The sequence below is a fragment of the Zootoca vivipara genome, chromosome 7 (assembly GCF_965207765.1).
Source record: "Zootoca vivipara chromosome 7, rZooViv2.hap1.1, whole genome shotgun sequence".
Lineage (NCBI taxonomy): Eukaryota > Metazoa > Chordata > Lepidosauria > Squamata > Lacertidae > Zootoca > Zootoca vivipara.
The window spans coordinates 55448941-55466196 of record NC_142590.1 but is presented as its reverse complement, the minus strand read 5'-3'; positions in this window follow the sequence as shown (position 1 = coordinate 55466196).

Genomic DNA, 17256 nt, shown 5'->3' with positions numbered 1-17256 from the left:
CTACTGAAGGATTTTTTTTTGTTTCGACTCAGACCAACACGGCTACCTACCTGTAACTAGAACTTAAAGCTTAGTTGAGGATATTTGCAGTTCAAGCAACGATTGATAACTACCGGTAGCAGTCCCTCCTGCCTCCCTTAATCAGAAATGGACAGTAGGATCAATCCAGTTCCAGAATGCAGAATCCAGGCTTCACCTGGAGATTTGATAGCTTTGACTAAGCTAGAATTGCCTTCCCATGTGATACATGATGGAACCGTTTCATTGTCATTTATTAGCAAAATACCCATCATTTTGAGAATCATAGAACTGTAGAGTTGGAAGGGACCCCGAGGCTATGTCAGGAATATGCAGGAATATGCAGCTACCCCATAGGGGGATCAAACCTGCAAACTTGACATTGTCAGCACTATGCTCTAATCAAATGAGCTCTCCAGGCTGTCAGCAGCATTTAATCCCCACAACAACCCTGTGAGGTAGGTTAGGCTGAGGAGGCAGGGAATGGCCCAAGGTAACCCAGTGAGCTTCATGGCTGAGCGGGGGTTTGAACCCTGGTCTCCCAGGTCCTAGTCCTAGTCCAGCACTCTAACCACTACACCATACTGGCACAAGTAACAGTGACTCATGGGGTGGAAGCAGAGCCAGTGATGGCCAACCAGCAGTGGCAGGATTGCGGTCATTGGGAAGGGGCAGCAGTGAAGTTGGGGTGCTCTGGGGCACACACACCTCCAGATGCTGCTGCTGCTGCCTCTGCTCCCCATCCCGAGCCATTGCAATCCTATGCATGAGTACACTCGGTTGAACTCAGGGGCGCTTACTTCTGGCTGCACATGTTCACTTTGTAAAAGACAGTGAACCATAACAAAAGATATTCAGCCAACTTGAGCCTTTTATGTAGAAATGCACACCAACTTGCAAAGAAGCTTTGCCATTTAAATGTGATATAGGAATCCCACTGAAGTACAGGAAAGAATTATCCAGCCTTTCCTTGATGATCTTCCTCAGCCTCTGACTTCCACCATGCTAAACTGTCACAAACTTGAAAGCCTTGTTATCACCTCATTCAGGTACCAGAGCAAGAAGATTCCATCAACTTCCACAATGTTCCAGTTGATGAAACCACACCAGCTCTGGGGGAAAAAATCCCTGGAGCTGAACTTCTCTACATGCTCCCTCCACTACACTGTCTATATCTTGCCTGGACTACTGCAATGTGCTCTATGTGGGGCTACCTTTGAAGGTTACCCGGAAACTACAACTAATCCAGAATGCGGCAGCTAGACTGGTGACTGGGAGTGGCTGCCGAGACCATATAACACCAGTCTTGAAAGACCTACATTGGGTCCCAGTATGTTTCTGAGCACAATTCAAAGTGTTGGTGCTGACCTTTAAAGCCCTGAACAGTCTCGGCCCAGTACACCTGAAGGAGCATCTCCACCCCCATCGTTCTGCCCGGACACTGAGGTCCAGCGCCGAGGGCCTTCTGGCAGTTACCTTACCACGAGAAGCAAAGTTACAGGGAACCAGGCAGAGGGCCTTCTCAGCAGTGGCGCCGGCCCTGTGGAATGCCCTCCCAGCAGATGTCAAGGCAATAAGCAACGATTTTACTTTTAAAAGACAACTGAAGGTGGCCCTGTTTAGGGAAGTTTGATGCTGTATTGTTTTTAATATTCAGTTGGAAGCCGCCCAGAGTGGCTGGGGAAACCCAGCCAGATGGGCGGGGTATAAACAAACAAACAAACAAACAAACAAAATCATCATCATTACCATCATCATCGCTACCCATTCAATGCTGTGTTGTTTTTCAATATCCAATGCTTGTGGACTTGTGCTGCAAGAAGGATGGTTATCACATAATTATATACGCAGTAAACTAGCACTACGTTGCTAGTCCTCTTGGACCTCATGACTACCTAAAAAGACACACTGCAGCAGCATTAATTTCTAACTGCTTCTGTGGAGCACATGTCTCTAATTGGGAATCCAGAAGGTGAAGTGACAGGAGAAAGTAGACAGTGGGCTGAGAAAACAGGACCCGATTTCCCTTTTATAAATATATAGGTCCAGTTTTCTGACATATCAAATCCCCATGAGCATCGATGAGAGCTGCTTTAATTGGGTTTTCCAGCTCAGTCAGTCCAACAAACCAACTGAGACACTGAAACAGCCAGTGGAAGCAGAAGTTAGCTTTACTATTTTCCATCTCCTGAACCACAATTCAGAGCAAGAGGGAAAGTATCCCAGTCTGTTTGTTTTTGCCACCAAAAAATAAAATAAAATAAATCCCCTCAATTTGCTGTTGCAGCTGGTATATCTGTCTGATCTTCACCCAACACCTCAGATGGATAAAGGGCAAAAGAGGTTTGCTCTGCAACTGGCAACATCATTATTCATTATTAATTCCCCACCTGTTCTGCTTTGGTTTAAATCAACTGACAGCAGACATGGCCTCTGTTTTCACACCTGGTGTGACATGCTCTCAGATCTGCTGGAGATTTCAGAGATCCGTCTCCTTAAACGTCAGAAAAAATGTCTTCATAGCAGCAGGATAGAAAAAGGATGCTCCAGTCCTTTAGGTTTAGGAGTCTCAAAAGCAGGGCCGTCTTAAGCATATCTGGTGCCATGGTGCAAAGCTCCCTCTGGTCCCCCCCATTTCCCAGAGTTTTTTTTTTTAGGGAGGACGGCACTGGAGGGAGGCTCCTCCAGCGGGGAAGAGTCGGAGACTGGACTCGGCACCTCCTGGCTCAGCTGGCCGCTTCATGCCGCGGTGGCCACGACAGACAGATGGTGGAGGCAGGCGAGGGCGGCGAGCTGATGCTGGGAGGCGCCACATCCAGCCTCTGCCTCTTCCCTGGTGCCCTCCAGAACTTGGCACCCTGGCGCCCCGTGCCACTAGCCTCTATGGGTAAGACGCCCCTGCTTAAAAGTATAGGACAGGACACCTGGAGTTGATCCTTGAGGTCCTTCAAAGGAGAGGGCAGACTTCAGGCCTGTAGGACCTGTTTCCTCCCCCCCCCCGAACCCCAAGATCTACCAACCTGAGCCAGGTACAAAATAGCGGCTCAGGCGGGTGAACATGCGCTAAAGTTGGAGGAGCAGGATGCCTCTGAGCACATGCTCAGCCCAGGAATTTGTGATCCATACTAGAACCAAGACCTATCAAGCAAAAACCCATTATTCACCTGCAACCTAATTTAGGGGGAAAGATTTATAGTGGCTGTGATCTTTAGACAATTGGAAGTCAGAAACTGGGATTGGTCTACAGTATTGCGATTCATCCAGAGCTGCAGTTCTTGATCTCCCTACAGCCCCCTTTGGACTTGAATGATGCATCCTATCTGGTTAATTCCCTGACTGAAACCAAAGGAACTTAAAACTATATCATATTAATGTGCCTTAAGCTTTTCTAAAGTGCCGAGAAACATGAGTGCTCAGAATGAAAGGATATCGCCAACACCACATCTTATAGCACCTCTTGGATGCGTATCACTTTCAGAGGAGCTTTGGTTTGTCTGTGGACCAGAGACAGGGAATCTGTGGGCTCCAGTTGCTGGGGTTTTTTGGTCCTCCAGTTGTTTGACTCCATCAGCCCCAGCTTGCGTGGCAAATGGTCAGGAATTATTGGGGTTATATCCAGCAACATCTGGAGGGCATCAGGTTCTCCATCCTTGCCCAAGACAATTCTTCTCAAAGGCTGCAGTCCTAAACATAGTTACTTGGCACCTAGTCCTCAGTGGGACTTTTCTTCTGAGAACTCAGTGGGATTTCCCTCCTGAGAAAATTTCCATAGGACTGAGCTATATGTTCTGAGCAGAGACAGTTTTTGCTTATCACAAGAGGAATGATGAGTTTCTAAGCTGTGCTGGTCACAAGCAGAATCAAAGGGAAGGGGAGGGAAATGTCAACTAATTATTCAAGCTGAAAAGGTCTGTGAGGTAGCAAGAAGGAAATGACAGCAGTGTTTGCAAAAGGACAGTGGATTAGGGCTGGTGCTGGGTGCTTGGGCTTCTAATTTGCTAAGTCGTATGTGAAACTAATTAGATGCCTTCTCTAAACATATCCTGGGAAGATCTGTGGATTGCCTCTCCCAGGTCAACAACAGCTTACCAGTTGGGGACACAGTGAACTAATTTCCATGGCATTTTGACACTGGGTGAATTAAATGCATGTTAGTTTCAATGGATTTGTTAACACAAATGAGCAAACACTGAATAACCCTGGGTGGCACCAAGGAGTAGGGGGTGGAAGAAATGTTCATTATCCATTTTCTCAGGAAGGAGTTTTGAAAAGATGCAGATGAGACAATGTTCTCATCACAATCCAAGAGTCTGGAGAGATTGTTGGCTGTTAGGCATCACAGACTGTATGCCACTGAATAATAAGGAAGGACACTGAGAGGACTATTGCCTTCAATTGTCAATTATGAGTTTTCCAGGGATCTCTTGTTGGCCACATGTGAAGCACCATGTTTGACAGAACAGGCCTTTATTCAGATTCAGCAGAATTCTTCTTCAGTTCTTATGAAAGTGGATGTGAGGAAAAGATTCACTGTATTCATAGCAAGGCCAATTCACACATCTGTGATAATATGGCTACATTCACACTGCACATTTAAAGCACTATTATACCAATTTAAACAATCATGGCTTCCCCCCAAAGAATCCTGGGAACTGTACTTCGTTAAGGGTGCTGAAAACTTATTAGGAGACCCCTATTTCCTTCACAGATCTACAATTTGTGGTTTAAAAAGCATTTGCTTTTCACAGGGAACTCTGAGAATCGTAGCTCTGTGAGGTGAACGGTCTCCGAACAACTCTTAGCACACTTAAGAGCACCTAACAGCTTCTAGAATTCTTTGGGGGAAACCATGACTGTTCAAAGTGGTACCATAGTGCTTTAAATGTATGCTGTGAATGTGGCTTAAGAGGGACTCTAGGCTGAACCTGAAATCAACTTGATGTGCATGGCAGAACAGACAGAACAGATGAGGGAGGTTCGTAAAGTGGTCAACTTATCACAGACTCCTGATAAGAGGGTGGAGGGTGGGGAGTTGAGTAAAGCCAGATGATTCTTTGAGTTATGCCAGATGTTTGTTTTGTTTGTTTTTAGTAAAGTTAGCAGCAGCATTTTTACCTAATATACATGTTTGGAAACTATGAAGCCCACACACTAAGGGAGGGCCAGTCAGCTCAAGACACTTTGCTGCCTGGGGCGGAAAGCAAGATGGCACCTCCTTGCAATCCATGTATAAAAGCCAACCACACTAGTATTTGAATTTGATTTGAATTTAATGCTGGCAATGAGGCAGCAGCCTCTACTGCACCTGAGCGTAGTGGACTAGCTTAGTGGCACCCCACCCCTCAACACCTGTCCCCTAAGGCGATTGCCTCACTCTGCCGAATGATAGGACCAGCCTTGCCCTAAGGAAACATGTTATGTTTGGCTGCAAAGTGTCCCAACACACACTTTGCTGTGTGAGAAACTATGTACTGTATATTCCTGCACATAAGACTACTTTTTAACCCAGGAAAATCTTCTCAAAAGTTGGGGGTCATCTTATACGCCGGGTCGTCTTATACGCCGGAATATGCGTTTCCTCCACAGCTGCCACTATAACAGGCCCTATTATGCCGAAGGAGGCAAAGATGGGAGGAACAAAACATGTGATGACATAGCAGATACTTTAGGGGTTTACTTATTTTGTATCCCCTTCTGTGCACAATTTTGCACCTCACATATTACAGCCCAAAGGAGCAAAGAGAAAGCTGTTTCCATTAGCCCTCTTACCACTGGCTTCCATAGGTTCCACCCGTTGACATGTTCAGGTTTTCATCCCTGCTGGTTGTTTGCCATAATAAACATTGATTGATTGATCCCTGCCAGGTACCAGAATTTTTGAAGACATAATCTGGCAACCCTACAGGTGTTTTTGAAATATAATTACTTTCTACGTGGAGCCCACCATCCCCAAATGACTGTATGGACCGGCAGGCATTCATGATGAAGTCAGATATAAAGCTCTCAAATCAAAGAGGATTTTACAACCTATAATTTAAATGGCCTGAATTTAAGTAGCTTGACAATGAGCTAAACAAAGTGCAGCGATGGGCTGAAAACATCAATTATGACACAATTGCCCAGGTCATTAATCAAAACAACTGAGAGAGAAAAAGTTAGCATGAGCCTTTGCTAACAGTTTTGGAAATGTGAATACTTTTTGTTTTAATTTTAACTGAAAGGTGGAAAGCTCAACACTGTTAAAGGGAAGTACCTTTCTTGCGCAAGTTCTAAATAGCTGCTGGAATGTGTATTGGATTAAGTTCAAGAATGTCCCTGGATATTAAAAAAAAAGAAATTTAACATTTGCATGAATGACAAGGCTATATAAAATTAGAATAGCTTAAAGCTATAATTGTATAGTTTGAGAGTAATTGCTTGCTAAAATTTTGGGGATTAAACAAAAACCTACATAGAGCCGATTTTGCACAGAGTTGGTGGTCACAAACCTTGCGAAACATCTGGTGCTTAGTACTGAGGGAGACAGGGAATTGGCCTAGCTCAGCCTTGAACTTGATGTAAAATGGACATGTGGCTATGATCAAGGAGACTTACTTCCAGTGGTGAGCTCCAGCTGAAAAAAATGCCCTGCTTACTGCCATATAACATGGTGGTCCTCAGCCTGTAACTGCTTGCACATAGTTGTAGTCAAAACTGTGGAGGAAGGTCATTGTAGCTCAGCAAAAGGGCACATGCTCTGTATAACCAAAGTCAAAAGTATCTTCAGTTAAAGTAGGGGTGGGGAACCTATGGCTCGCGAGATGTCGTTGGACTCCAACTTCCATCATCCTTGACTATTGGCTATGTTGGCAGGGGCTGAGACTGTAGTCCCTATCCTGTGGTACCTTCCTAGCTACTCCAACCGGCTCTAGAGGAGTCAACTGACAAAGCAAAATGGTGGCAGTAGACATTGTTCTTATACCAACTTTCTGTGTGGCCCTGCCAGGGAATTTTTTTCAGCTAGAACTCACTGGAACTCAGTTCTAGCACCTCTCAGGTGAGCACCATTGTCATTATAAGAGAACAAAGGAAGTGTTCGTGGTGAGTTCCGGCACCTTTTCCTAGAAAAAAATAGGCTAGATATCAGATTTCCATTTTTTTAAAACAATCCTGCCTCTGTCATGCCCATTTTTATTTCACATATGATGCAATAGGTTGCTGTGTTAATACTATGTTGCCTTGGCTGATACGACATTGTTAGTTTAAAAAAATAATGGTTTTGCTTAGCAAAACTGTTGTTTTGTCATCTTGCTTCCCACAGCCTAGAACAGCAAAGCATCCCTTCTCATCCATTTCTATTTATCTGCACATAATGAAATGCTTCCCTTTGTCCTGAAAGGACCTTGTCCCCAGGAGGACGCAACCTCGGCGCCAGCGACTCTTCTCATTAGCACCAAGCTGCAGTCCTGACAATGGGACCCGGCTGCTGGCGTGAAGCTCCAGGGCGCCATTCTGCCTTTACTTGCATCAGTGCAGGGTCTGTCAGCATCATCAGGGCTGCGCACTCCACATTCAGGAGAGGAAGATCCAGTTATCCTGATGGAATGCCAAGGCAGAAGAACGCAGGCTGGATTCTCCTCTTGTTGAAAAATTAGAGATGTATTCAAGAAGTTCCAAAAACCGAACCAACAAACCAGAGTCACAGTGCATTCCCCCCAAGCTAGGTGAAAAGCCAGCCTCCCTCTCTTTTTGAAATGCAAATGACAGATTGAAAGACAAATTGAATCCTTCCCCCCTTCTCTCACACTCATTCTCTCCCCCCCCCTACATTTTTAATCCACTGTATATGTTTATCATATTAAATTAAATGGACATCCATCCACTTAAATAAATAAAAAAAGCACAGTAACTTTTTAAAAAGAAAAAAGAAAGAAAATCTGTCTTGGGAAGGGGAGATGGTTTTGTTTGTAGTGATTTGGTTTGGTTTTATTTGCAGTTTAATTTGCAGGTTTTCTGTGGGGGTTTCCCTCCCCATTTTGTTGGTCTATATTGTGCAATTAATTGTCAGCATTTGCAGATAGGATTTGTGGTAAAGTTTTGCTAGGATCAGAACTTAAGGTGGAGTGCACCTCCGGGGGTGAAGTAAAACCCCTGCATTAGCAGCACCTAGGCATGTCCAGGGGACCCAGGTGGCACTGTGGTTAAACCACTGAGCCTAGGGCTTGCTGATCAGAAGGTTGGCGGTTCGAATCCCTGCGACGGGGTGAGCTCCCGTTGCTTGGTCCCAGCTCCTGCCCACCTAGCAGTTCGAAAGCACGTCAAAATGCAAGTAGATAAATAGGAACCGCTACAGCGGGAAGGTAAACGGCGTTTCCATGTGCTGCTCTGGTTTACCAGAAGCGACTTTGTCATGCTGGCCACATGACCTGGAAGCTATACGCTAGCTCCGTCAGCCAATAATGCGAGATGAGCGCGCAACCCCAGAGTCGGTCACGACTGGACCTAATGGTCAGGGGTCCCTTTACCTTTACCTTTAGGCATATCCAGACAAAGCAGGGTACCAAAGTTCTCCTGGTCTGTCCATCAAGGAACAGCCTTCCCAGCCTTCTAATGAGATTGAATCCCAAGAGATTTATCTCTTTCCCTTGGCTGGCTCTGTGGCTTTCTTATTAACATTAGTCTTGCAATGAGAGAGGTAGATTGATCCGAAAGAGGTTCACACCATGTTATTTACTGAGATGTGCAGGGCAAAGCCTGAGCTTGGCAAGTTATAAATAGCTGCAAATGCCTCTGGCGGAGCAATCCTGATGCTTGATGAATGCTAACTAGAGGACAGAGAAATCCAATTGCACCTCTTGGGTAGAAGGACATATGCAATGCCATCACAGAATGCTTGTGTGTATTGTGCAAAGATGCCTGATTTCCAGAGCTGCAGGTATGCATTGCGTCTGAGGAAGCACAGGGAGAAAAGTCTGCTCACCTGTGCTCTGATATACAGTTTTTCTCTCATTCAGATCTTCTACAGAATCTCCTTCCTTGGAAAGGGTAATATTCCCTCATCACATTTATTAGTGTATCTACTCTCTGATCATTGTCTATTCATGCCCAGGAAATATTCTAGGCGTTTCCACATTTTCCTATCGAAGGCTGACTCAAGACGAACTGTTCATTAATCAATGTGTGGGAGATGTAATTAATACATTGCTGAGAGAGCTGACAGCAACTTAAATTGCACCAACAGTACATCAAGCACCCGGGACTCAGCTCTTGACTTGCTGCTACGGTGGTTGTCGGGTTCAATACAGGGCAAAGCTCTTTTGCTGTTGCATAGCTACAAAACTTCACTCAGAAAACTGAAGTAGTGAGAGAAGCTTCGCAGGCAAATGTCAAACAGGTGAAGCTGCTCGTGGCAGCTGGTCACTACTGGTGCACCAGGGCAGCTAAGGATAGGCGGAGCCAACTTCTTCTGGTTTTCTTCCCTCCGCCCTTCTCCTTTGGACACTTAAGCAATGCAGCAGTACAGCTCCTTAGCATCTAACAGTGTGACTCTAACCTTGTCTGCTCAGAAGGAAATCCCACTGAGTTCAACAAGTTTGAATTTGCATGACGGGGTGAGCTCCAGTTGCTTTGTCCCAGCTTCTGCCAACCTAGCAGTTCGAAAGCATGCCAATGTAAGTAGATAAGGAGGTACTGCCACAGCGGGAAGGTAAATGGCATTCCATGCGCTCTGGCACTCGTCATGGTCCTTCGTGCGCCAGTAACGCTGGCTCCCTCAGCCTGAAAAGCGAGAGGAGCGCTGCACCCCATAGTTGCCTTTGACTGGATTTAACCATCCAGGGGTCCTTTACCTTACCTTTTACTCCAGGGTAAGTGGGGTTAGAGTTGCAGTTGAAGTAAACTGGACCTTGGCTTGTTTGCTTTGGTTGCCTGCTCACCCACTTTGTTCTGTGCTGCAGGGGAAAGGTGTGTGGCCTCTAACTGTTCTCGTTTTCTTTCCATCCCTCCTCCCTTGCAGATGTACAGTGGACACTTAAACGAGTTACAAACTGCTTCCCATAACTCTTCATTTGGATGTTCATTTATGTATTAATTTATTAAATTTCCTCAAGGTGGCATACATGTTTCTTGGGAGGGCATGAACACCTTTGCATAAGCCAACGCTTCGGCCAGTGAGCATGCACAAATGACATTGACTATGGGGGAGGTAAACAAACAAACAAACAAACAAGCAAAAAAACCCACTGCCTATCTGATGTGAACATTCACAGAAATGAATCAAGCCCTGACCAGCATCAGTTAATCTATGCTAGTGTGAACAGACGGTGAATTTGTGTTGGGCAGAACTGGAGTAGGACTCTTCCATGCAGAGAGGCAGAACTGAATATTCTTCTTGCTATGGCATTTTCAAGCCAAGAAAAAATATTCACCTGTTAAACGGATGACTGTGATTTACGTCTGTGTTAAGGATGCAGCAGCCAGAACATAAAGGTGGCAAGTCTGGCAGCAGGGCATGATGTCACTTTGCAACCTTCCATTTGCTGCTATTCCTGCTGTCTCGTGGAGAGCTTTGCAGCTGCAATTCTGTGCTAGGTTTGAAGGACACCCACCCCTTTCTCCTTCTGCCCTCCGTTTTCTCCCGGCCTGGTGTTAGTCTTTTACTCTGCTGTGTGCTTCATCAAGGATCAGGTAGTGTGTTCACTCAGAGGAGGCAGGAATGTGGTGAAGCCATCAGATGTGTTGAAAACTAGGGAGAACTGGTGTCGGTTGGCACTGTGCTGGAAAGGTGCAAATTGCACCTCTTTGAAGAGAAGTTCCCTCTGCTATACAAAAGAGGGGGGGCGGGAATCAAGAATCCACATTTGGTCAGTGCCTTTATTACACCCATAAATTGTCACCAAATAGCAAAGAAGCTTTTCAGTTCTCCAGAGCTCTTCATCATGTTAAGAGAATGGGGAAAGGCAGGGATGGGTGGGAGGGAAAAGTTGTGGGTGTTAAAGTAATAAAGTCTGTACTGGTATCAGTCTTAAGATGGGGTGTGGGAAGAAGTAGCAGGCTTAATAGATTAGGTGCTATGTCAGTTTTGGGTAACACCTAGGGTTGCTACGATGGAAAAAAAAAAGACACAACAGTTAATTCCTCATTTTAAAAAATATATACTGTATAATCCAACAGCCCTGTAGCTCTAGATAAAACCCCCATGCTAATCTTCAATGTGTGTGGGCTGTGTCTGGCTCACTTTGTGCTGCCCGGTTCCTTTGTCCAAACCCCGGCATGAATGGCGATGCATCTGCCAAGATGAACCTAGTTTCTATCTAAGAGATGTATGTGTGCGTGTGCTTTGGCACAAGTGTCCCATTTACAGTATTGTATTATTAGAATATTTATTATAAGGAAATTATGTATCGATAGAGCCATTGAGTCAAGTTATAAAGATGGCTTTCAATAAAATGATTAAAGCAAAATGAAGCAGAATATGAAAACTAAGTTCTTATTTTACACAGCGGGCAGAACGGTGGTGACCCGAGAGGGCCCAAGAGACAAAAAAAATCTGTTCAGAAAGATTTATTTTACAGAAGAGCAGGGAATGTATTTCAGCTTATGAAAAATAAGAGCGACAATATATGAGTATAATAGCAAATATAAATCAAGCACATTATACATGGATAAATCTCAGGGAATGGTCACCTTTACAGTAAAAACAGCAGATCTTTAAAACGGATCAACTCTTTTTAATGTCTATGGCTTTTGAAGTGTACAACTGCCAGAAATCAGTAGAGGAAGTTTTTCTCCTCACTCTAGCTATATCAGAAATTGGTTTGCCTGCTCATTTACTGTTGGGCAGCTGGAGTAACTGTTCTGTTTGCCTTAAAAAAAAAAAAAGTACCAGCCCTAGCAGCATGAATTTGCATCTGACACTGTTACAGTGCGATCAGAAGGTGTGTTCCTCCCAAGATAGGCAACATAAAGTGTGGTGTAGTGGTTAGAGTGCTGGGCCGGCTGGGGAGGGGCACCCAGATTCAAATCCCTGCTCAGTTTCTCAGAGTACACCCATTGAAATCAATAAACACAACTAATTTAGGGGCATTGATTTCAATGGATATACTCTGGGTAAAACATAGTTGAATGCCACCCTTGGAGTCTGGACCAGTCTCTACCTCAAGGACTGCTTAATCCCTTATATCCCTGCCCACTCACTCGCTGAGGTCTTCTGGGGAGCTGCTGTTTGTGGATGCAGGACTCGTATCTAACCAGAGCTGTGCATTTATACTGTGGGTTCAATTTCCACTTGACGTCAGACATCTCCCCTCCCCACCGAACTTTCAGTGTCTGCTGAATGCTTTCTTTCTCAAGCAGCATTTTAATTATAGTTTTAACTGGTTTTAAATTTTTGGTATTGTACGTTTGTAAACTGCTTAGAGACTACTGTATGTTTCAATAAATAAATAATATTGCAAACTAACCTACCTTACAGAGGTCTTCTGGGGATAAAAGAGGGGTGAGTACGAACACTGCCCTGAACAGGAAGCAAATCAACCAAATAGAAAATAAAGGAATAACCTGGGACATCCAATGAAATTGTCCCCTTTCTCCCACCCAGTAGGATCCCAGTGCCTTATAACAGTGGTATGTCCAGCAAAAACCCAGCAGCTGAATTCCTCCTGCTACCTCATCTTTGTGGATGCTGACAAAAGTGAAGCATCATTGGCTGAATTTCTGCTAGTCCTACGGCTGTTAAATGCAATAGCAGGAATCCTTGGAGAGCACCCAGAAAAGGAGCAAGGAAGGTTCAGGATGACATGCAGACATGAGTTCAGCAAGCAAGGTGGGTGGGCACCAGAGGGGATTTTTCTTTTGCCTGGAAATTAGAGAATGAAAGGAAAGACTGAAAAATGAGACAAAAGAGAGGAAAGATCAGAGGCTGCAAACCACAGGAATGTTGCTGGATTAAGGAATGTGTCAAAATGTTTCCCTCAATAAACTTATATGAAGGGTCAGCCACTGGCAGCAAATTGGCAGCGCGATCAAAAGTTGTGTTTAAACTTTAAAGAGCTGGGGACGGGGAGGTGGGGAGCACAAATCAAGGCCTGTAAGGAATTGCTGTGATATGTTTTTTTTATAAAGAACAATGCATTGGGAGAGGAGGTGAGCAAAATATTTATCCTGTCCCCCCAAGCTTGCTAAAGAATGCTGCTATTTATCTCACAGCAGCCCCCCCCCCCAATACAAAGCTATCTACTATAAAAATAAATAAGGCCACCGTCTCAGTATGCTCTTTGTGGAATGCAGGGTGTTGTTTATGCTGTAGTACTCTGGGTGTCCACTGCAGCCGTCTCTGGAAACATGGGCCAGCAGGGGGGGGGGGTGCAGGAAGGCCAGCTACCCCCCAATAGTAGTAAATAAATAGAAATACTTAACTAACTGACCAATTGTGTTGCAGATAACTTGGTTCCGGCCCCCCAAAACATAATGCCTGTCCCCCCTAAAATAAATCCTGGCTACGCCCATGTCTGGAAAGGACCTTAACATGGAGAAAGGCAAGGTTGTAGTCATGAAGGAAGATTTGCTATCATTTGACCAGAGGTCAAAGAGAATAACAATTACCAGACCTTTAGAAGGCATCTTAAGGCAGCCCTGTTTAGGGAAGCTTTTAATGTTTGATGGATTTCTGTATTTTAATGTTTTGTTGGAAGCCGCCCAGAGTGGCTGGGGGAACCCGGCCAGATGGGCGGGGTATAAATAATAAATTATTATTATTCTTATTATTGGGTGGATATGGGACTTTGTTACCTAGGGAAGGTGAGGCTGTCCAAAGCCCCAATGAAGCCCCTACAGTTATTGCATCCTTGTCTGTCTTGTTGGCAAGTGGGGCTCACATTGGGTGAGATTCCTCCATGGTTCATGGGCATTCAAAGTGCCACTCCCTTAAGATAGGCTCATCAGGAGTGAGGAGGTGGAATACCAATATTTCCAGCACAGCCTTTTGCATTTATAACTAATATAGTTAATATGTACACACACCTTACTTAGAAGTGCAGGTACTTTCTCATTCTATTAAATAGGTACCGCTCTGGCGGGAAGGTAAACGGCGTTTCCGTGTGCTGCTCTGGTTCGCCAGAAGTGGCTTTGTCATGCTGGCCACATGACCTGGAAGCTATACGCCGGCTCCCTCGGCCAATAATGCGAGATGAGCGCGCAATCCCAGAGTCGGTCACGACTGGACCTAACGGTCAGGCGTCCCTTTACCTTTACCTTTTTATTATCTAATTCTAATTCAAAGATCTCATATGCTTACTCCACTTTCCTCCTTACCTAAATTTTACAAATCTGCAAGTTCAGCCATGGACAGTGTGCTTCATATAGTTAAGCCAGGGGTGAGCAACCTTTTTCAGCTGTGGGCCCTCAGACCATGTTGTGGGCCGGACTATATTTTTTGGGGGGAAATGAAAAATGAACGAATTCCTATTCCCCACAAATAACCCAGAGATGCATTTTAAATAGCAGGACACATTCTACTCATGTAAAAACACACTGATTCCCGGGCGGTCCGCAGGCCGGATTGAGAAGGCGATTGAGCTGCATCTGGCCCACGGGCCTTAGGTTGCCTACCCCTCGTTTAAGCCAACCATCACTAACATATTATTAGTCTTAAATATTAACTCTTGGTTAAGTTAACTGCATTTTAAAAAGTGCTCATATCCCCCCCCACTTTTTAAAAACACCACCCATAATTGGGAATACGGAAAAACATTCACACTAGTAGAGCTTTCTCGAGAATTTCCCCCTCCAAATTGATGGCATTAATACCAATTTACAAACAAAGTAGCATTAAGGGTTGTATAGGTCTGCTTGTGTACAAAGTGCTGGATAGCTTAAGCATCCATCTTTGCAGTAGGTCCTGTTCAGTAGGACCTTAATGCTGCCATGTTCGCAGATGGGGAACTGATAAGAGTAACTTTCCTGAACCCAATGGATATTCCTCCTGGCTATTCTTCCATCCTGAGGTTTCCACATCCCACCCACCCCCCTCACCCCCACTGGCAGGGTTCTGACACTTTTTAACAATTGCATGACCAGCAACATTGCCCATTGTTGGGAAATGCCTTTTCCCTTGTAGGATGAATACTCCAACTGTAATTTTGTAGCAGAACAAAAAGTACTGACAGCAACGGAAAAGAAGTACTGTACTGTATCATTCTGCAGAGAGCCGTTAGCAGAGAAGATGGGAGCTGTAAATGCTTAGGAGAGGTCTCATGCAAAGACTTCATCCCAACATGAAGCATTTTCTTGGGGTATATCACATCAGCTTCAGTGCCATGATGTCCCTGACATGAGTGACCCTGGAATTACCTCCACAATGTTTTTTTTTGGGGGGGGGGGGAGTTGTGTAACAGTTGTATCTTTAGCAGGAGATTTTCTGTGACCTGTGCTAAGTAGTAGCATACCTGGTCCCTGCTAACTTCAAAGTAAAAACATACTCTTTGATCCTACCTCTATAAATCTGACAGGGTCCATTTATATAGAGGGCCAGCGCTGAGAGGCTGTGTGGTCTAGTAGACAGAGCATTGGATTTGGGATTCAGATTCCCTTGAACTCTGTGGGTGGCCTTTGACAAATCACGCCCGCACAACCTCAGTTCCATGTCTGGAAAAGAGGAGATATTTAACATACTTTTTCTGCCTTCATATTAGGAAGGAAGGGGGGGAAATCTCACATGGCTTCCACCTCCTCTTCAAAGACCTTCCAGTTGAATACTAAATGCCCAGAGTGGCATCAGTTCTTTTTGCTCCCTGCACCAGCTTGACCTCAATTCTGCATGGCACCCAGTTGGGTTAAAAAGGAGAGTGTAGAATTTGGAAAAAGCTTAGAAAAGGGCAACCCAAATGAGCCAGGGAATGGAGCAACTAAGTTACAGCACTTAGGGGTTTTTAGTTTAGAGAAAAGACAAGTAAGAGGCAATATGATAGATGTATGTACAATTAGGCATGGTATGAAGAAAGTAGGTTAAGAAGCGTTTTTCTCCCTCTCTCATAACACTGGAACTCAGGCACATCCAACGAAGCTGAATGTTAGGAAATTCAGGACGGAGGAACGAAAGTACTTCTTCACACAGCACATAGTTAAACTATGGAACTCACTGCCACATGAGGCAGTGATGGCCATAAACTTAGACGGCTTTAAAATAGGGTTGTTTTATTTATTTCATAGGGGCGCAGGTGGTGCTGTGGGTTAAACCACAGAGCCTAGGGCTTGCTGATCAGAAGGTCGGCGGTTCGAATCCCTGCAACGGGGTGAGCTCTCATTGCTCGGTCCCAGCTCCTGCCAACCTAGCAGTTCGAAAGCACGTCAAAGTGCAAGTAGATAAATAGGGACCGCTACAGCGGGAAGGTAAACGGCGTTTCCGTGTGCTGCTCTGGTTCGCCAGAAGCGGCTTAGTCATGCTGGCCACATGACCTGGAAGCTGTACGCCGGCTCCCTCGGCCAATAATGCGAGATGAGCGCGCAACCCCAGAGTCGGTCACGACTGGACCTAATGGTCAGGGGTCCCTTTACCTTTACCTATTTATTTCATAAAATTTATACACCGCTTGGTTGTAAAAACACACACCCTCAAAGTGGTTTACAAAAAGCAAGAGGATAAAACAAATTTAAAAGAGGATTAGACAAATTCTTAGAGGACAAGGCAATCGTTGACTACTTCCCCTGATGACTATGTTTGACTACCAGTGTTGGAGACAGGATGCTCCTGAATACTAGCTGTTGGAAACTGCAAGAGGGAGGAATGCTCTTGTGTTCGGATTCTGCTTGTGGGCTTCCCAAAGGCATCTGGTTGGCTAATACAAAAAGAGCAAGATGCTGAACTCAATGATCCAGAAGGCTCTTCCTATGTTCTTAGATATCCTCTTGCCCCTCTGGCTACCCGATACAGTTCTAGAAAAGCTGGTATATCCTTGGGTCTAGTCTTCTTTGCTTCCTGTAAAGTCTGCAGTTGGCACTGATTGAAACTGAAGACAAGTCAATTTGGTAGCTTCTCAAAGTAGAGGGTACTGTTAGATGTGGATATGGGAGACCCAAGATCTAATCCTTTAAGAAAACTGGGCATACTTGCTCCCCCTAAGAGTTGTGCTAGTTTTTTGCTTGTTAAATTCAATAGGGAGAGATAAGTTCTTATATATTTTCAATAAACCATTAACAAAAATAGAGCCAGCATGCAACCCAGCCAGAGGAACTGTTAGGGTACACTTTTGCAAATATTTTCAC